We start from the raw sequence: 22,774 nt of genomic DNA on the forward strand, positions 1-22,774 counted from the left end.
ATACAACACATCTTCTTGTATTCATCAGATTTTATTCCACAGTTGGGGTCCTGGGTAGATGTGGAAGAGTCTATGAAAGCTTATTTCCCCTAGAGATTAATTTCATTGTTTTCTCCCTTCATTTTGGCACACTGTTTGGTCCCTAGAACCTATGATAGTTTTAAGTACTTAGTAGGTGCCAAGATATATTTGGTGAATGAATAAATACATGAATAATCTACTCTGTTTTCTCTCTTTACCCTATTGTAAACTATACTTTTCCTAATGTTTGTATTAACCTCTTATTTTTATTGTGTACTTTCCACATATTAGCTATTTAAATAAACCCTTCATGTTCAGTTTTTATATAGTTATTAAATCAGAAGGAGAAGCTTACTATTCTCCTTTAGATTGCTTATACAAATTTCTAACTTGAGTTACCTTTGAAATTTTTCCCACCCCTTAATAACTTCAGAGTTCAAGGTTTATACTTAAGTTCACTTTTTCGATTTCTAGTTCCATACAACTTGTTTCTTTTAGCTTACAGTAAACATTTTTAATAAGCACCTGTTAGGTACCAGAGACAAATACTTTTTACATTTGGAAACCTATAAACTAAAGCTTACAGTTTTAAGGTTTGCTGAACAGTTTGCAGAACAGTTTGCTGTTCTTAAAACCTTCCTTAAGAAAGTCAATTCATTTTCCTTTTTATACTGGGACGGTAATAAGCATAAACAAGACTTCAGAAAAACCACTTAACCAATCTTTGATTATATCTTCAGAAAAAATGATTTAAAGCTTTATATCTCCAGTGCCTTTCCTGCCTTTCCATTAACAAGTCTTATGATCCAAAGGAAAGATATAAAATATTTCTGTTCAAAGCATGCTGGCCCAACATATAAGGAAAAGAGAAGATTTATATTCTCTTTGCATAATTCATGCAAAAATTGTTTTGGCTTGAACTTATTGGCCAAAATACTGTCTCCTGTGTTGTCATTTCCACACAGCACATGAACACAGATTTGGCCTCTCTGAACATTTCTGCTTCAGACAAACAGCAATAGAGAGGGTTACTCAAAAGGAAATTGTTAGCTCATTTCCTAATTAAAACACCCTGCGCATTGAATAACCACATTTATTCTCAACTCGTGGGCCTTGAAAAAGATACCTCATTTTTCCCATGAATTTTCACTATCTGGATCCCTTGACAGCTTCCTTACAATTGCTTGTGTCTCTGTTAAAAAAAAAAAAAAAAGGAAAATGACATTTGTTTTCTTTGGCAAAAAAAGTAAGACCTGAAAACCATGTCCTGCCTCTAATTTGTCACTCTTTAAGTCTCCATTAAACTCTTAGGTTCTGTGGGCAGCAAAACTACTACAAGAAATCTTTTGATCTTTGTCATAACCTCAACTAGAGAGAAGATGACTTCTCTCTGGGAGCTCATGACCACTTCTTTCAGACAGGACTCAAAGCACTAAGTGGAAGCGAATGAGCTTCCCTAGCATTTAGTACCAAATAAATTTGTACTAAATAAATTTTACATTTTTTTTTTTTGTTGGTTAGATCTTTTCTGAACAAATGCTTTATCTGAAGAGGTGAATTTGCATTTCTTACTGCAGGTGTTATCAAGTTTTGGTATCACCCATCACATCTACAAAAGTACAGGGCATTTAATAAATGCTTCCCTATGTACTGTTTGGTTGGGCACACCCTCAATCACAGTAACAATTACAAAAATAATAATGGTAACAATATTACCTTAGGAGGATTTGCCACATGCCAGACAATGTTTTCCTAGGGATGTCATATATGTCATGAATGTATCTACTTTCTCACCAAATTTTATTTAGAAATAAGGTGACATTTCCTTTCATACCTAAATTTCAATAAATTCAAGCTCCAATCCTTTCTGATTCTACCAGGTGCCTCTTCTAGAGCAGTATCTGAGATTTCCCCTCAAAAAACATGTATGAAAAAAAAAAATGTATGCACTCCACTATTTTATCCTATATTTCACTTGTCTCTCCAACTGGTCATCCTACTCCGAGCTGACTCTTGGAAAATCACCTAAAATCTTGTGCCTCCAGGTTAACTGCTGCTAGTTCAAGGCTATAGTATTTAAAAATTCTTTGGGTAATAATTTTTAAGCATAAATAAATATATAACTCTGTATATAAATATGTATACTATATATAACTATATGTAATTATACAGTCTGATGTATATATCAGACTATGAAACAAATTAATTAATTAGTTGAACATTTTGCTACTATAAGTAGATATACTTAAGAAATAAAGACCAAATCCACCCTCAGAGTACCTTCCAAACCCCTGCTGCTTCACTGAGCTGAGGGCAAGCTAATTCCCAATAAGAAGACTCAGTTTTCATGTCATGTCTTGTCATGTCTTATATCCAACTTTCTCCTAGCCCCAGAGATGAGAGAACTTCTTTCCACAAGCTCGGGAACAACTCAATTCTGTCCCCAAGATGAATGTAAATGACAACATCTATTTACATAGGTGGGTGCTCTAGTGGATATTCACTCATTTGAAATTATCTCATCTATTTATTCACCAGATATAACAAATTCCTGTATCAGGCATTGTGCTAAGTGGTGGGTGCTAAGTGACAACAAACAACAACAAAATGAAACAAGAAGAAAACTGTTCTTTGTTTTTGTAGACCTTATCGTCTATGGAGGAGACACTTTACGTTATCTCAAAGACAGGTAATTTTATCTTAAATATGTGTGAGGCATGAGAGTTTTGTTCCTGAAGCACTCTAACATTCTTTTTCAAATACTTTTTTCTACTATGAAGGAAAAATCAGTCCTGAGTTTGTCTCTTACACACACAAACACACACACACACACCTCCCAAGAGTAAACAAACACAAATATTTGGTAGTAAAGAAAATAAGATTTAGGAAAAAAAATTGTAACTCTGCCTGGTTCTGCTTATGATAATGAACTGGGTTATATTACTGAAGAGAATACTTAACAGTTTATTTTGATGCACCTCAGTTTAGATTACTTTGCTGGTTGAGGCCTTCCTCATGAATAAGGAATATATATTTACTTCATATTTTTACAATTAACTGTCTTATTCTTATGATTTTTTTTTTTTCATACCAAAATAGGCTTTACTAAAGGTGACTTCAGCTACGGATAACAATTGTTATTACTATTACTATTTCTATTATTATCACTATTCTATTATAATAACACTATTACCATTATTGTTATTACTAATATTACAAATATGCTTTTTTAAGCTTCAAAGAAACTGAGCTTCTGCATACTTCTTTTCAAATAGTTTTCTCATGAATCCTCAAATCACCTTCAGTTTAGTTATCAAATTTATTTTAATATGAAATTACAAATGTATAGACAGTAACTTATCCAGGGTAGCACAATTAAATTGTGGTTGTGGATTTGTGATATTCACTCGGGTCTTTCTGAATCCATGGTTTTTCTTTTTTCCTCTGTGCTGTGAGGTAGATGAGGACTTGTTTTCTTAGAAGACTGATGGTTTACTTTGCCCAGTACAGCTTTCATCCAGTTCTACTTGCTAATATGGTGGAAGAGAGATGGAGAATAGAAGAATAAGCAATCCTAACCAAGACAAATGACAAAGAAAAGTCTTTAAGTTCTACTTGCTAATATGGTGGAAGAGAGATGGAGAATAGAAGAATAAGCAATCCTAACCAAGACAAATGACAAAGAAAAGTCTTTACAGTGACATAGAGGAAAAGTTACAAGAAATGTGTATATAATATTTGATTTTTGAATCTATTAGTCCAGAGTAGTTTTAGCAGACTGCTTAGTAATTCTCAAACATCTTTGTTAAATATTTCTCCTAATTTGCATTGTGAAAATGATAACTTCTACTCACTTACCAAATATAAAATGATGTTAAAACTATTTTATGAAAATTTTAAGATAAGAGCTAATCCACTTCCCAAAATGTCAGATACTCTTCTTTGGTAGATCAGGCTCTCTGTCACTGCCTCCTGCTTCCAGCAGCCTGAAGGTTCACACATGGGGACTTAAGTGTTTTCACCCTCCACAACAATATGTCCCCTCTCCAAAAGAAACACACATGCACACATACACCTGCACACACAAACATAACCCTGAGCTATTATGTATAAAATATATATAAAGTAGAATCATGAATTCTAGCCTATTATAATTGGAGGACAATCTGCCATTCTCATACAGAACCTAAAAGATGGGCTGTCTATTAACCAGACAAGTAAAAGGTAGAAACTAAATATCTAATTCTAAAATTTTAAGTCAACTACCGACTAATGGTATAAGCCCAGCAAAATGAGGTGCTTCTCTCTTAGTGTGTAATTTGGAAAGTTCTATTTAAAAATCAACAAACACTAAATCTGGGGGGACTTGTGCATGATTCAGCAAAACACTTAATTTATAGAAGAATTACAAAATATTTACTGGTTGACTGAATTTAATGCTTTTTAAAATAACTTTAGATGTGTAGGCAAAGCCTCTGTTAACATTTTAAAGAATACACGTATCCTTCTCTACTACAGTCCTACCATAGGCAAAAATATTATCAATGGATTCAACTTTATTTGCTATCAAATAGCAAATATTTTTATTTAATCTATGTAATGTAATGCCTTTTTTATTTATCTAACATAATGTCTAAACATTTTGCATATTGTTATTGTTTTTATCCCATTTGGGGGGAGGCACGCCTATTATATACCCAACATAAATTAATTTCCTTTCTGAATTCAGTAGAAAATTTCTGTGTACTTATTGAAAGTTGTGCTATTGAAAACTGAATATGATTCACAGTATTAAAATGTTCCAGTAAAACACTGACTACACTAACACTTCCATTTTTATCATTTATAAAAACATGCCCCAAGCTGGTAAATGGATTTGAAATATCAATTCAAAATACTACTGAATCTGCTCAGCCTAGCCTCCTGGATCCCACAATTGTTCACTTCCATTTTTCGTTAATTTCCCCCCATACGTAGCTTCTAATGTCTCCTTTAAGGCCTTGTAAATTTTTTTCCTTTAAAAAGTCATTTTGGTAAGAATGCTTAATGTGAGATCTACCCTCTCAACAGATTTTTTTTTTTTAACATCTTTATTGGAGTATAATTGCTTTACAATGGTGTGTTAGTTTCTGCTTTATAACAAAGTGAATCAGTTATACATATACATATGTTCCCATATCTCTTCCCTCTTGCATCTCCCTCCCTCCCACCCTCCCTATCCCACCCCTCTAGGTGGTCACAAAGCACCGAGCTGATCTCCCTGTGCTATGCGGCTTCAACAGATTTTTAAGTGTACAATATAGTATCATTATCTCTAGACATGTCAGTGGAATATAATTCATTCTTAAAAAAGAAGAAAATCCAACAATCTACAACAACATGCGTGAACCTTGAGAACATTATGGTAAGTGAAATAAGCCAATCACAGAAGGACAAATAATGCATGATTACAGTTATATGAGGTATCAAAAACAGTCAAACTAATAGAAGCTAAGCATAGAATAGTGGTTGCCAGGGGCTGGGGGAGGGGGAAATCGGGAATTGCTAAGCCCTTGTTATTTTGAGAACATGTTTTAACATCCTTCTCCATGTTTTAATTCTTGACAGTCTCTTATGGATGCAATTTTGCTCTCATCTTTTACCTTTAGGCACAGTAACTCTCCAGGTGAGGCCTTCTTAGAATGAGTTTTGAGCCTGGGTGATCTATTGGCAGGGTCTACCTGTCTGGGCCTCCACAAACAGGAAGAGAGGGAAGTTATAAATAGGGTTTTTTAATCTTGTCTATCCATAAACCTTCTTTTACTCCCTGATTCTTTTCCTTCTCACCCACACTCTGTATTCCTATAAAGGGAAGTCAACATTGTTATATATCTCTAGGTTTGGAAACCAAGGGACTTTATAGCGCCTTTCCTGACTTCTTATTTTAAGATGGTGAAAGAGAGAGCCAGGTAAATTGTGTTACTTGTGCAGAGTAACACAAACAGCTAGAGCTAAAGCCAAGACTTTGACCCAAATTTCCTGGTTCCCCATTCCTCTTCTAAGCCGTCTAATATTCTCTTTGGGTTCATTGTTCAAGTTGATGTAATTGGAAAACATTTAAAGTCTTCTATTAAGAGACCCAAATAATTGTTGATAGATTCTATTATCTAAGTTTTAAACTTTTAAGTTGCATGTAGAAAATTTGCCTCAAAGAAGTTGTACATGTATACTACATGAAAGTGCTTTGTCAGTTTGGTAATACTCTATAAATGTGTAGGAGCTAATGTTTGTACCCTCAGATTCCACTCCAGTTGTCCCCTTTGTGAAGCTAATTTGTGAAAGGCCTGTATAAGCTTCATGAAGGCAAGCGTTTTTTCCACCCTGTTCATTACTATAACCCCCAGAGCCTGGGCAGTTCCTGTCATACAGGATATAGTAATTGCTCTATAAATGTTTGTTGATCGCATAAATGAATGCTCCAAAGTTCCCCACAGTAATGTGAGCTTCTTTTCTTTTTTTTAATTTTTTTTTTCATTTATTTATTTTTTATTTTTTTATTTTTGGCTGCACTAGATCTTCTTTGCGGTGCGCAGGCTTATCATTGCGATGGCTTCTCTTGTTGCAGAGCACGGGCTGTAGGCACACGGGCTTCAGTGTGGCTCGCGGGCTCCAGAGCACAGCCTCGGCAGCCGTGGTGCACGGGCCTAGGTGTTCCGCAGCATGTGGGATCTTCCCGGACCAGGAATCGAACCCATGTCCCCTGCATTGGCAGGAGGATTCTTAACCACTGTGCCACCAGGGAAGCCCTGAGCTTCTTTGATTCTAGTAATTCAGCAGAAGAGAATAGCTGTTAAGATATCTGAACCCTCCCTAATCTCTAGCTAAGTTTGGTTTTTGTATGCTCAGTATTCAGAATCCTATGGCAAAGTAGTTTTATTTTCAGTCATCAGACACACACACATACATACACATACAACACACACATAGACGATTGAAGAAATCTAGTAAATACCCAGATTTATATATATATATATATATATATATATATATATATATATATGCTTCCATTTTCAGAAAGGCAGAAAAAGTATGAGTACAATCAGACTAAAAAGATACATCTGGCTGCCATATAAAAAGGCACCATCTAGACAACTGTTAATTGAAAGTTGTGTAGGAATTTTCTCACAAAGCCCATGAATCCTAGAAGTAATGCCGATAATCTTTCCAAAAACTTAGAAGTTATCCTGTTATGTTAGTGTTCTAATCATGTAATTTTTTTTTTTTTGGTGAAACTTCTATTTTGTAGTCATAAGTGAGAAGACCCAAGGGTTCTTTCTCAGTTTCAGGCAACTCTCCAAATAGTCGTTAAGGACTGAACAATGATTTCTTAATACCAGCTTGGCAATTCCACTAAACCTTATCTATCCTAACTTTCCCCATCATAGAGTTTTGAAAGGGACTTTAGTAATCCCTGTGAGGGAAACATGCATTAAACTAGTCATTTCCCAATTTCTCCCTGTTAATAGCACTTCTTTGGGTTTGGAGTGAAAAATGTGCCCAGGTCTACGTTTGCCTTTATATCCCCTTTTTCAGCTAGACATGGCTGTGTTACATATTTCTGGTTACTGATATGTCAGACAAAGTCTAATAAGATTTTATTTCTAAAAATTATATATTCCTACAACGCAGCTGACACTTTGATTGTAGGCTGGTGAGGCCCTAAGCAGAAGACTCAACTAAACCATGTCAGGACTCCTGACCCACAGAAACTGTGAGATAATAAATGCATGTTGTTTTTAAAAATATATATATATATTCCTAATACAAGGAGCCAGCACAGCAGGCAATACCATTTGTCCTTCCTACTGCTACCTTGAATGTAGGAACAATGTTTGGAGCTATAGCTGCCATGTTATACCATGAGGTGAAAAGCAAACATCTAGGAATAGTGAAGTAGAAATCTGGAAAACTCTTGGATCTATGAGGGTGTCATGGAGCCACTGGCCCTGTGTTGAGACTGTTCAGCTCCAGATTACTTCTTTTGTAAGAAGAATAAACCAATATTTGTTTAAGTTACTATTAGTTCCTTTTCTATTATTTGCTGCCCAAAGTATTTTTGTTATAGTTATTAATTCTAATGCCTTTATTTTGTAAGAAAAGAAAACTGAGGCTCAATGAGAACATGCAATTTGGCTAGAACTACAAATATTATTGGTGAGAAGCACATTGCAAGAGCCCCTGCCTCTTCAAGGATACCCACACCACTGAGTAAGATTAGAGTTCTGCTTCACCTGCCTGTTCAAGGCAAGAATAAGTGAAGGCAGCAAAATGCTCATCATGGAAAATGTCAGAATTGTTGATAAGGATGAGTGTTAGACTATAATAGTATATAATATTTGTTGTATACAATAGTAATCTTTTTGATGGTTTTACGTAATATGTTGAATCAAAATTACTATCATCTGCAATAAAATATGTGTTCATTATTGGGTCAAAACATCTGGATGACAAGTCAAAAATTCCACCATTCATCAAGTTCTCCTTTATCCTCATCTCTAATTATCCAACCATCTGAATGCTTTGGCATCATGTAGATTCACTCAGGTTAAGCACTGAGTTGCGGCAATTTTCTCCTGAATTTGAGCAATGTGCTTTTAGTAATTCAGACTTTCAATCTTTACTTTCCCTCATGCTTTGGTCTTAACAAAAGGTCCCAGAAGACTCTAGATTGACTGTACATCATCTATGCTTTGTTTCCGTCTTCAGTAATTAATTATGTTAATCAAATCAAAATTTACAACTTCTTGTATATCCCCTTACAGAGGAGGGCTTTTTTCTCACTTACTAGTGTTAAATCCCAGTTCCAGGCATAGCTTTCCCTTTGTCACATTTCCATGCATATTACTCACAAACAAATAAATCCTCTTAGTAAAGCATCTGGCATCTTTATCTTCCTTGATGAAAATTCTGAGATTTCCAATTACACATATGGACCAGATGTGAAATCCGACTTAAATGAACAGGGAATTCAGTATGGTTTTGCAATTATGGGACATATACTGTATCTCTTTTATGCTGATATTTCCTTTATAATTCTCTTTTTTGCAGGACAGCTGCTGCAAGTGCCTGAGGGGCCCCTTTTGGCATGTTCTTTCTCTTTTTGTGCCTTTTCCACTTTCTTCAATCCAATGAAAAATCTAAAAATGGAGGCAAAGTGGAAATAGTACTCCCTGCCTCACTTCTAGTATGTTAATACAAACATATGGCATATATCTCACTTCTTTTTCTCTGTGCCCATGGTAGAGAGTAAGGGTCAGTTATGGCACCCTTTCTAATTCAAATTTGCCTTTTGATTTTTCTCAACACATTACAATTCAGTCAATCAAACTAGCACTCAGTCTACTTGTAGTCACTATAAACTTCTTAATCTAAATTTAATGTATATTTTCCACATTTCTGTCTGTACTATCAGGTGTTCCTTTGGAATAAACATTCGGAGCAATTTTTTATCAATGATTGTGATGTAAAGAAATCAAATTCTTTGGTGTGTGTGTGTGTGTATGTGTGTTTCTGTGTCTGAGTGTGTGTGTATGATTTCAAACTGGAAGGGATAATAACTCCGATGGGAGACACAAATTCTAAAATATATCACAAATTTATCCACCTCTTTTCATCTTAGTTTTTTAAGTCCAAGTAGAACTACTGCTTCTGCCATCAAAACTACTACAACAATCTCACATTTGTCTTCTTATATTCACTGTACTTATGTTCATCCATTGTTTCATGCAGCAGTCTAAGGAACTTTCAGTAATGCACATCATTGGTACCACTCCCATTCCTAAAATCTATCAATGAATCTCATCACAAATATAACACATTTAAAAATGAACATGATATAGAAAATCTGGCATGATTTGGTTCTTGTCTATTTTATTCTCACCATCAAATACTCTTTACCTTACTCACTTCCTTCCACCTACAAGGATCTTCTGTTTCTCGAACTACTACATTCATTTCTGCCCAAGGTCTTCTCTTTAATCCATGCATTCATTTAATTTGTATTTATTAAGTGCATAATTAATATCAAGCAGCCCACTTCTTATTTACCCGGTTGTTTCCTACTTACATTCAGATTGCAGCATGAAAATCCCCCTCCACAGGACTTCCTCTACGACAGAACTTCTGTGTGTTCAGTAAAGCCCATTGACTCTTCTTCCCAGCTACAGTTCTACAAGTCTCAGTCTGTTCTTGCATCTCCAGGTGGCACGTGACTAGTATTCACCTACTGAATGTGGATGGAACTGTGATATGTTACTTCCAGGATGAAGGGTTTAAGAAGTGGTAGAAGCAAAAGACCTCAAATTTTCTAGCTTTTAGAAACTTCCCACTTCCCTTGGCTCCTGTCCCCATATCACTCCAACTTCTGAAACTGTACCTTCTCTGACTCCAGTTCTGCTGCCTCCCTTTTGTAAGAACCCTTCTGATTACATTGAACCCACCTGGATAATCCAAGACACTCTCTGCAACTCAAATCTTTCATTAAATCACATTTGCAAAGTCCCTTTTGCCATGTTAGGAAACATATTCGTAGGTTCTAGAACATGGACATGTTTGGGGAGGGGTAATATTTTTCTTTCTATCACACGAAGTGACACGATATAAACCTATAAAAGGAATAGAACAAAAAGGTCTCATTAACATTCAAAACTGAGGCAAAGATAAGCTTAGAAATGTGGCTTTTCTACTAAAGCAGGTTATCTTAAGGAGTTTCAAGATAACCGTCATTAAATATGAAAGGGAATCATAGAGGGAAGGAAGATAGCAGATTTGAGAACAAATAAAATAATAAAGATAAAAAGAACCATGTGGATACTAGCATATGAATTTGTACACAAGTAGAACAGAAGCTTACTAAACTTTCATGGGAATTGTATTGACACTGAATCAAAGAGTTGAGAGCAAAAAAAAAAAAAAAAATTCTGTCTGCTCAAACCTTAAAAAACTTTCAAGCTCTGCACTTGCACCAACTGGAAATCAACTTTCGGGTGGTATACCCCTCAATTACGGCATGATCCCAACTACTTCTTTAGGTGCCATCATGAAGGACAATGGATGAGTAAAAACCTTCCAGAGGGTATAACGAAGGGTCATGAGTTATTGGAGTTATTCCCAGAGAGCAGAATCAGGATTGAATCAAGGAATTCTTTCCCTTTCAGACACAGAAAACTCACACAATCTTTAGGCAGCATTTCCTCCTTACAGTAAATCAGCGACTGTTGTATTCTCTCATTCCTCTCAACTGGTTTGGAGAATCTTTTTCCCCCCACAGTTATATCATAGACATGCGGGGACTGAGGGACAGATTACACCTGGAACAACTACCATGGAAACTTGCCTTGAGTTTGCAGAATCCTTCTGTAGTGATGGATCCAACTTCGCTTTCAATCAATGGGTTTTGAGTCCACAAACAAGGTCGGTTCCAAACACTGGGCAAAGGACCATGACTTTTTCATGGGGCTCTTGCCCTTATTCTCCTGATCATCTCTCTCTGTTTTCTTATGATTGTACATATTGAGTAGGAATCTTGTTGACCACCCATCTTCGGTAGAGACAACAATTTCTATTAGCTATGTCTGTAGCTCTTTACAGTCAGGCACTCCTGCTACCCATCTGATGTTGTCTACCTGGCTTCTGACAGTTATGCAAACTATCTAGCCTCTAGTGTTTTGGGGTCCTATAAACTGCACTGTATTACAGAACTCAGTTCTGAAATAACACTTCCTATTGTCAATCAGAGGCCACACTTGAAATTCTAAATTATTTTGGTGCACCACTCACAGATGCATTTTTTTATTATTTTGGTACCACTTTGAATACTATTTGTGTATTCTCTTTGTATTCCCATGGGACAAAGTTCTCTGGTGAGTTCTCTGATGTCATATACAATACCCACTTTAGCATACCCACATCTTCTTCCATCATCTGCCACAGCAATTCTGGCCACAGTTTTCTCCATTATTCTAGGAGTCATCTTTGTAGCATGTTTGCACCATCTCCTGATATTTTTGCCAGGATTTTAAATTTTGCATATGAGGATAGTGTTCTCAAACTGATAAACTCTCCCTTAATAAATATTATGTTCTAGCCCCCTTGATCAAACACCTTCAAAATCTACTCCCATGCCTCCTCTCCCAGCTTTTGCCAGTACCATTTGGCTATATCTTGCTTCTCTTTTAGGGTATATTCCCTTTTCTCCCTCGTCAAGACCAGCACATTCCCTAATGCCTTATATTGGGACTTAACCCTATTACTGCCCTCATGTTGAGAATGTACAATTGTTTTCAAATATATGAATTTGGGGAGTCTTTCTTATTTGGAAATGTTCCTAAAAATTGTTATACTGTAGGAAAAGACAGTCCATACCCAACAGACACAGAGATGGGATCCACGGAGTGTTTTGTGTGTGTGTGTGGTGGGGAGAGGGTGGGGAGGGGAGAAAGAGAGAGAGACCATCTGACAATTTCTCCAAATGAGCATTTCATGTTTTAGGGAACTGATATCCTGTCTGGGCTAGTGGAGGAAATAGTCAATGGATTCTGACCATTATTATTGTTATAGACACTTAGTCGACATTCAAAGACTGAAGATTGATACGCAAAAAATTATAATATATTTCAATATGGTTAACTTCTAAAATGAGATTAATACAATATATTCACACTGTAGTTTGTGATCCTTTCTGCCACCACAGGCTCAGACACCTAAACAGAATTTCCGTTATAAACATTTTTTTTAGAAATTTAATCTTTCATAGTACTTTTTAAAATTATTAGAAAAATACCACTTATGGTTCTGTGAACATTTACAGTGAAATCTGAAGCCACTTGAAAATAATTTTTGAATAAATATGACCAGAGATAAAAGTTTTCAGGTCTGATTCCAATAGGCAAGTAGACCACACAACAAGCCACAAGACAATAAGCAATTGACATGCTGATGCTCTCAGAGGATAAGTTACCTAAACTTTAGTATAATGGGAAATAGGGAAACTCTCTTCGGAAATAAAATTCCCCTTAGGATTGTAAAACTTACCACATTTTTTTCTAAATGAAAGCATATATTCATTATTTTTCCTTATATTCCTTCCTGACCCTTCAACACACAATCCCCATTGTGAGTTTGCCTATTATTGCTTGATTCCGAAACTCTTTATAGAGTCTGAGCAATTATAGAATCCAGCATCAAATCCTCATATGTTGTGAATAAGAATTTCAATGAACATGTACTTGGGAAATGAAAGACAGATGGTCTTTCAGTCTGTATCTCCTTTATCTCTTTTGTCAACCCAGAATGGACTTCACATGTCTTCTCCATTTTCTTCACATCAGTACTCTTGCAACGCTTTCATAAATCTTTTTTTTTTTTTTTAACTTAAGTGTTTCTACCAATTCTAATTCTCTGAATGTCTTCTCCATGGCAATCTTCCTTAATTGTTTTTCCTCTCTTACTACTATAATTCATTTCTCAATTGGATCCTCTCACATTCATTCTCCAGACTTTTCTAAATAAAAAGTCATATTTACTAAGTCTTTCTTTAAAATGGAATGAACTAACAGACTATTCTGTATTCAAATCTTCACTGACATCTGCATTTTGGGCATCTGTCACGCAGAACGCATTGAATAATTAAGGGAGGACAAAACAAATCCATTCTTCTCATTCATTTTCACTTTCCCAAACCTGGAGAACCCAGAAGCATCATTGGGATTGAAGGAGGAAGAGAAGAACAAGAGAGTTAGAGGGATGAGAGATGGAGAACAGACCATATTCTCTTTTCCCACTGCTGCACTGTGGAAGTTGAGGGTTACGTCTGACTTGGGAGGAGAAATTTTGAACTTGAAAGTTTTGTCTGAAGCTTTAGATGAGACTGACCAGCTGTGACTGCAACAGCTAGGACTGCCTGAGATCATGTCAGAAGCAGAGAAGGGGAAACTGACACAGCAGGTTTCAGGGCAGTGATAGAAAAAAGAATCAATTTCATTTCTGTATTCCACTGAGTTCAGTATTTTAAAATATATAGATTTTATATGAATACATACATAAAGATAGAAAAAGTATTTTATGAAATAAAAGGTAAGCAGGAAAAAAAACCCCCAGAAATCTCAAATGTGCTACTCACTAGCAGTATCATATTAGACAAATAAAAATAGCTTCTCTGAAGCTCAAAATCTTCATTTAAAAAAATGAGAATAATAGGATCTCACTGCATTGTTGTGAAGTTTCAGTTAAAAAATAATGCATAGACACATCTAGTATAATACTTAAAACATAAAAAGCTCTCAATTCATCCTAGTTTAACTCCTCTCAGAATTTTCTATTATTGTATATTTTTGAGGAGCCATTGTATATTGGGGAACTATGCTAAAAAATTGTAAGATGAATTTTTTTCTCTGTATCTGATAAGCCACTAAGGGACAAAAAGATGATACAAATAAAATAAATAAGCATAAGATTATCATCAAGCACTAAAATGTGGTTTAAACTATAGTATAGTTGTTTTGGAAATTCAGAGAAAATGAAGCAAAGTGTGAATTAACACATTTCCTAGAAAACAAACTAAAGTTCAAGTCAACAAGAAGTCCTATTTTTCTTTCTTCTGACTCTTTCCAATTTGAAATACATCCAGAGCCATTTCTGAAAACCAGGAAGCTTAAAGACTGGAGGAGCCAACAGTAGATGTCATTGTATTAGTTTGTTTTCCAAGACACAGATCTGTATGTACCCAAACTCCTACAGAACACTCTTCACTGGTACCCAGTTTCAACATTTGCAACAGATTATTTGGAAAACATTGTTGGGGGCAAAGCCACATCTAAAAACTCCCATTCCTAGAACATCAGATTTTGATTTTAATAAAAACAAGATTCTAAGCCTTTTGGACATCAATTTATAAAAATGGGAGCTGTAAATAGAGTTTAAGACCTAGTTACACTGAGTTTATTAATGTAAAACCACCATGTAGTCAATGGTTTGCTTCAAGAGCTTGGGTTCAGTCTACCTTGAATTAGGAAGATGTTTCGTCTCATGCGTTAGAGTTGTAAATATGCACAAATAAAGAAAAAATTAATAATATGGGAGTGTTTGCAAACTTTTGACTCATCTGGCCTCCAAAGAGGATTCCTCTCATTGCCAACTCACAACACCCTCTTCTCAGCCCAGGGATTCATTCTTGGTCAGAGTTTAATACACATGCAGAGTCAGAGTAAAAGAAGACAAGGCTGGAAAAAGAGAATGAGGTGGTAGCAGAAGAAAGGTTAAGTCAATCAATGTAATGAGAAGGAGAGGGAGAGAAAGAGAGAGAATTAAAAAGCTGCTTTTACAGGAAGGAGAAATATTGAATGTAGAAGTTGTGAGAAGGGTCATAAATAAGAGTATCTCTGGAGTGTTGTTTGTGACACAAATGAGGAGAAGAGAAAATGAGATATGAGGAGTGTTGCTGAGGTTGTGAATTGGATGTGCTTTAATGTCTCACAGGGAACATGAGTAATGCTTTGAATTTCTTTTGGCCATTTTTGGTTTTAGCTAGTGATGACGCTTCTTGAAAGCAAAACCGTATTTGAACTATTTGTATTTCTGAGTTACGAGGATATGCTGACCCCCAAATAGCCACTAAATGATTTTAATATTCTTTCCCCATACACAGAATGCCATCTGTATGGTTATGCATGTAATCTATAATGTTAAGTCTCTGGGCAAGAGACTCATTGTCAGAATCTTTGGGCACTAGATAAACCTAGAATCCAGACAAGTAAATGAGGGAAACAGATAGGAAGGGGGAAAAGGATAAAAGATGTAGAGAAAAGAGGTCAGGATTTAATGAATGAAAACAAGGAATTACTTGGCAATTTAAAAAGTTTAGAAGAACATGGGACCAGGAGGAACAGTGATTTCTCATAGACACAAGGCTCTTCTTAAAATTCAGATTAGTTCAGACTGAGAGAAAATGCTGAGTAACGAAACGAGTTCTTTTCTCCTCAGTAACTAAGGTCTATTATATGCACTGCTTCTCTATAAGCTCCAACGAGGAGCTGAACTCCATCCAGACATCTCACATCATCAATATTTGCCCCATAGTCCATATATAATAAGTGTTTGGTGAATAAATGAATCTTCTCTCATAGACACCACTGTATCCCTCTACCGTAGTTCTGACTGTGAGAAATTAAAACTAACTGTTTAAGCGTCTGGCTTGCTAACCAATTTTAAGCTCCCTGTGGTCAAGAATAGGATCACATTCATGTTTGGAGTTCCAGTTAACAAAGTGCTTGATCAATGCACGTCAGAACTGAGCTGAAAAAAGACATACACAGAAAATAAGCTCTAGTTTGGGCAGCAAGTAGATAGTATAGAAGTAGTTAGAGACGAACTTCACAGAGTCAGGCCGGAAAGGATTTGCAAATAGACTGAGATAAATTCAGACTTGCTATATTAGACCTCATAGACTAGCCAGGTTTGCTATTATTAGCAAAGTCGCAGTTGTGTGCTAACAACATATGATATATTATGGCTTATCCTATACTCTAGGTTGCGTCATAGGTTTTGTCAGAAGATGGTATCAAGTGCAAATAAGATTATCTGCAGTCTCTTAACTTAAACTTACCTAGGGGTAAGTTTAACTTTTGTATAGTGGCACCTGAACTGCTCACTTACCGAGAGATGCTATTTCAGAATAGTTCCTTTGAGAGACTGAATGGTCATTCTAATATACTATTATTGCTCAACATCTTTTGGAAACTGCCTTCTAAACCTTTAAAAAGTCATTTTCTTTGTAGGTGAATATTACCTTGAAAACAGGCAAAGGTTATCTACACTTAGGTGTTGTAAATCAATGTGGGTTCTAAAATGAAGTAATGCAGTGTTTCAGAAAGAAAACAAAGCATGCTAATGAAATGACTAGTAACTCAGACTTACTAATAAACTGATGCTGAAATCAGTGCCATTTGAAGTTACAGAAATATTTTTATCAGGGCAATATTGTGAGAATAAGTTAAATGTTCTCTGAGAGGACTACATTGGAATACAACCCTCAGGTGAACACATAAGTTCTGGCATGTTTGCTCGAGAAAAGTCTCTGAACTTTAAAATACGTTCTTCCCAGCTCTGAAAAATGTCTGAATCCCATATATTTTTCATTTTCCTCTGTGTGCTTTTATAAGGAATGCCAAAGAACAATAAAAGAAGGAAGAGAGTAGGAGAAAGGGGTGGAGATTGAGAAATTATTTTCCAATACAGAGGCACTGAGAGAGGTTTAGGTCAAAATATTTATGACATTTAGAAAACAATAAATGGAGTGATCTCTAAGAAAATGTGGATGTGGATAGACCTATCAACTTCCTTTGTGAACTGCTATCCTAATGGAGTTTGCAAATTCGACTTAAAGTAGCCCATCTATTAAATAATTAGACCTTTATCAAGACAGCTTAAACCAGAAAAGAAAAGGAATACAGCCTCATCTCACTCTCCCCATACATCCATTGCCTAAGTTGTTTCAGTGCAATGAAATTGTATGCTTGTGAGAAAGGTTACTGGTTTTCCATTTCTAAAGTTTAGGTCTGAAAAGGTCCCTCACACTGAATAAACTATCTTAAACCATTAAGCTCTCACTGTCTAGTTTCAGTTAGATCCCTGCCCTCTACTGGAAAATATTATATCTGCACCAGAAAATGCTCCTTATTTCCAAGTTTATGGGAATCATAAATAATGTGTCAATCATAAAATGGTACATTTTCCTTATTTAAATACATTCATATCCTTAAGATTTATAAAATTGCCTTCTATTCTTGAATTATGTTTTGATCAATTTAATCCATTATTTAAAATATGTTTTTAAGTATTCCTATACCACAAGACAACTTTCTTTGCATTAGCAGTACTAAGAAATGGAATGGAGTGGTCCTGTTCTCTACATGTGTGTACACAAATGTATACACACCTGTAGATACTGTGTGTACACACCTGTAGATACTGTGTGTACACACATGTATACACACCTGTAGATACTGTGTGTACATACATGTATACACACATGTAGATGCTGTGTGTACACACATGTATACACACATGTAGATGCTGTGTGTATAATACAGTAGCCACAAGGCACATGTGACAGCTGACCATATGAAATGTGTCAAGTCCATATTGAAGTGTGCTAAAAGTATAATATACACACTGGATTTCCAGAACTTACTAGAAAAATACATCAGACACTAATTCTTTGCATTGTTTATATTGATTACTTTTTGTTTATATGTGTTTACACTTTTATTTTTATTACATTTTGAAATAATATTTTAAGTATAGTGTGTTTAAAATATTTTTAACATTAAGTTGCCTATTTCTTTTACTTTCTTAATGTGGTTATGAAAAAATTTAATATCTCATATATGACCCTAATTTGTGAGAAGCCATTCTTGCTCACAGAAAGTTTGTGTTTGTCTTGAGGTGGTAAAATTCTAAGATTTTGCAGATCCATCCCTTTACAAATTTAAAACTCAATGAGTCCATGACTTTTGTAAGTCCCAAAGTTGGCCTCCCCTTTCATGTATAAGGAGATTCATCGGCAATCAGTATGCTTCTAATACCTACATGAAAATTGTCTGTGGAAAATAAACTTAATGGTGATCCGTTAGAAAGTTTGCATATTGGCAACCTAAGCTAAAATCAGGGGAGTAGGATAACTGCCTACTTCAGTATATGATGCCCTTATGTTCCCGGGATTTTGGAAATTTCCTGCTAGTAATAAAAACAAGAGAACATAATTTTGAATGAGTAAAAGAAGAAAGCAGTTTTCTGTCTGGCGCTCAATCTCATCTTCCACGATGCATGTGTGTGTTCAGGTAAGGGGTTGGGGCATATGAGGTGGGAAGAGGGGACACTATTACTGTTAGGTCCTCCATGTGGGAGGATTCGTGGGGAATTATTCCTCTTACTGCCCCAGACATCTGCTGTGTTAACGGAGAGGTGTGGTCCATGATCATTACCATGAAAGCGGAAGTCAGGACAAATTGCCAGGAAAGATTCTTGAGAAACCCAAATTTAGGAAGTGGGAGGGGGACACACACACAGCATTAAGATGATGAAATAAGAGCAATGATAAAGATGTCATGTGGGTGAGAATAAGCTTATAACCCTGCCTGCAAAGTCTTTCCAGAAGCGATGAGCCCGAGTCGAGATTTAAAGAACGAGTAGAATTTAGTCTGGAAAAGAACTGATGTCAAAGGGATAGTGGGCAGTGGAAAAAGTGTGAGAGATGACTCATGTGTAGATTCATACAGTGTGAGGCTGAGCAATTCGGTATTTCTCAAGTACAGAGCAGAAGTAGTGGGAGATAGGTGGGAGAGGAGGAAGGCAAACTCAGTTTCAGTCCCTTTTAAGCATATTGAACTTTACCCTTTGAGCAATGGAAATCACTGAATTATGATGGAGAGTGAAATAGATTCATATAAAGAGAAATTTTCTGTTGACCTGTTTACCTTGCTCCTATGCCTATTTCTCCACCCCAAAATAGATTCTCCTTTGGTCTAGTTAAGGGACCTCCAGTTTGCAAAAATAAAGTTTTATTATTATTATTAATCCCATTATAGTGGGATATATTTGGGGAATTTGCTAGTTCCCCCAAATTAAAGCTTTCTATCAATTAATACTGTTTTATTCATCATTCAATGTAACCTTTGTGAAGATATGATAAAAAACTTTTTGAATGTATTCAGTGAACACCTTCTGATCTTCTTGGGAAAAGGCTAATAAATGCTATGTAAGATATAGACCAACACCCATTTTTTCTGTAGTTTCTTATGATATGGGTCTCCTTCTACCCTCCAGAAAGAAAAGACAAGGAAAGTTTCTTAAAAGCAGGTGATATGTCTGCCATCTTCCCTCCATATAATCATAGGATATTAAATGTAATGCATATCCAAAAAATAAGAGCATCAGCCAGGGTCAGGATAATGAAGTTAAGGTTAAACACTGCCACTTGTTATCTGCATGTTCTTGGGTAAGACACTTATTTTCCAAAGCCTCCTTCTCCTAGATTGTAAAATTAGAATAATAATACCAGCTACCATGTATTACATTCTTGCTATATGCCAGCCACTCTCCTAGTTTCAGTGCTTTACAATTATTACAGTACTTAATCCTCACAGGTAGTCAATATTATCTTCATTCTTGTTTTACAAATAAGAGCAATGTGGCACAAAGAGAAAGACACTCATCAAAGTCACATATCAAGAAAGTAGTGAAATTAGAATTTGAATCCACCAATTCTGATCAAAACTCATGCCTTTGAACCACTGTATACCTGTGAAACAGATTTGTTAGGATTACATCAATGAACAAGTATGAATGATCTCTGTACACGGAAAACTGTTGTTCAAATTTAGGTAGGACTGTTGTTCAGTTGTACATTTAGATAATGCTTGTCACAGTGTGTAATGTCTAGCACATAGAAGTTCTCAGGAAAAATGAGTTCCCATTCATTCCTCCATAGAAAACAGCTGCTGTTCCTGTCTCCATTTCCCCTGTATGGAAAGGACTTAAAAATAGCTCTATTTTCCTTTTCCTATTACCCCCCAATTTTAAAGAATTAAAAGAAAATGCAAAATTCATACCAGATGTTCTGTAGCTGTTTGGATTTGAATGTCCTTTGGTTTCCTGCACATCATTTATACCCTGACAATGTATTGTCATGGTGTCCATGTGCATCCCATCTGAAATTGCTTAAGGAGAAAGGTGGGATAGCATAGCATCAAAGCCGACTTCCTGGCCTCATTTTCCACCTGTTTAATTACCCCTCCAAAGTTCACAAGACTTTCTTGTGTTCATGTTCATGTGGTCAAAGACAGATGGAAAGAAAGATGGATATATTACAACCACACCCACCCAAAACCCTGAACCAAGCACTACACCTGAAACTTCCTTCCAAATTCTTGCAGGAAGTTTAAAACTACAAGTGCTTCAGGCATCTATGGCTCTGCCTATATAACCCTAAAAGTAAACCCTGAAGTAAAATTAAAATTGTCAAACGCCTCATTTGCCTGACACAGTGTAGACACAACCCGGTGTGCATTCATTACGTTTTGGATCATCCAAATGTCAGAGAACCTGAAACAGAGAAACAACTCGTAAAGGGAGGAGACCACAGACGTTTAAGATTTATGTTAAATAGCCAGAAAAAGTGGTTATAAGATAATGCAAGTCAAAGGAAAATGTATTATTCAACTTTGTACTAATGTACAAAGAAAAATTTCCCCTTAATAAATCCTCAAAAGAATCTTCAATGCCTATACATTTTACCTTTAACAGTTTTCTAAATCTCATTCCACACTCTCTCCCATCAGTCATGATTCCCTATCATTGCTTCACTTGCTTTAGAGAAATTTTTGCTACCAAAACTATTTATTTTAGATTGGCTAGGTCTTTTTCTAGAATATATGCTAAAAAAAAGAGTGGGTACTTAGTCTTTCATATTCATCTCTGTCCTAGAACAATACCTATCACATACAGTTTGCTTTCAAAAATAATATGCTAGATATTTAGTGGGAATGATATTATGAATCTTAACAATCCATCACAATCCAGCTCCAGTCATATCTCTGTAAGACCTTCTGCAATTACACCAATCCCTCAAAAAAAAAACAATGACATGTTAAAGACCCACAACTACTGAGCCCATGTGCCAGAATTACTGAAGCCTGTGTGCCTAGAGCCCGTGCTCTGCAACGAGAGAAGCCACCACAGTGAGAAGCCCACGCACCTCAACTAAGAGTAGCTCCCGCTAGCCGCAACTAGAGAAAGCCCGTGCGCAGCAACGAAGACCCAACGCAGCAAAAAATAAATAAAATAATAAATAGATTAATTTTAAAAAATAATAAAAAAATAAATTGTCCCAAGTCACAGGGTTACCCAATAGCAAAACTGGGAACTGAGCTCAGCCGAGGCCCAGGCTCCTCCCCGCTACCCCACCTTGTTTCTCTAAGGTTTCCTTAAGCAACTGGCCCCCAGTCACACAGTTGGCAGAGCAGCTAGAATCTGAATCATGCCTGCCTTTTTCTTCAATACCACACTGCCTTTTCCAATATTCCTATTCTTTGAACTTCAATGTCACTTAAAAGTTTAGAGCTAAAAAAGAAAAAAACCCTTAGAGTTGATCTAACCTCATTTGCTCATTCTCAGATCAGATATCTGATGCCCACAGAGAAGGGACTTAGCGAAAATCACATAGGAACTCAGTTAAGGAACCGAGCCCCAAACCCAAGTCTCCTCTTCACAACCTCAATGTACCATCCATGTTGGGATTTCTTCGTAACTTGTTTTGTAAATGCTTTCTGTTTCTAAGACTTGTATCCACTATAAAATAGCAAATAAGTAGCCAGCTCCAAGGGAAAAATTGTATAAAGACTTCGTGAATTGAAAAGAGATAAACGAATACAAATTACAGTTACTCATCTTTTGAAAACACCATGCTGGACCTCCATGTACATTTCCAGCACAGCTACTCAGAAAACTGTGAGACAGACCTCGTTTATTTACTTTATGCCAGAAAACTGTGAGACAGACCTCATTTATCTACTTTATGCCAGCAGACGTTAGCTTTTACAAAATCATCTACTCATTTAACAATTGTGATATAGTTATACTATGTACCAAGCATTAGGCTAAACTTTGGATTTATATAGACCAAAAGCAGTGTAGGTATCTCAAACCGCAGTGTCTTTCA

The sequence above is a fragment of the Balaenoptera musculus genome, chromosome 17 (genome assembly GCF_009873245.2).
Source record: "Balaenoptera musculus isolate JJ_BM4_2016_0621 chromosome 17, mBalMus1.pri.v3, whole genome shotgun sequence".
NCBI classification, from domain to species: Eukaryota; Metazoa; Chordata; class Mammalia; order Artiodactyla; family Balaenopteridae; genus Balaenoptera; species Balaenoptera musculus.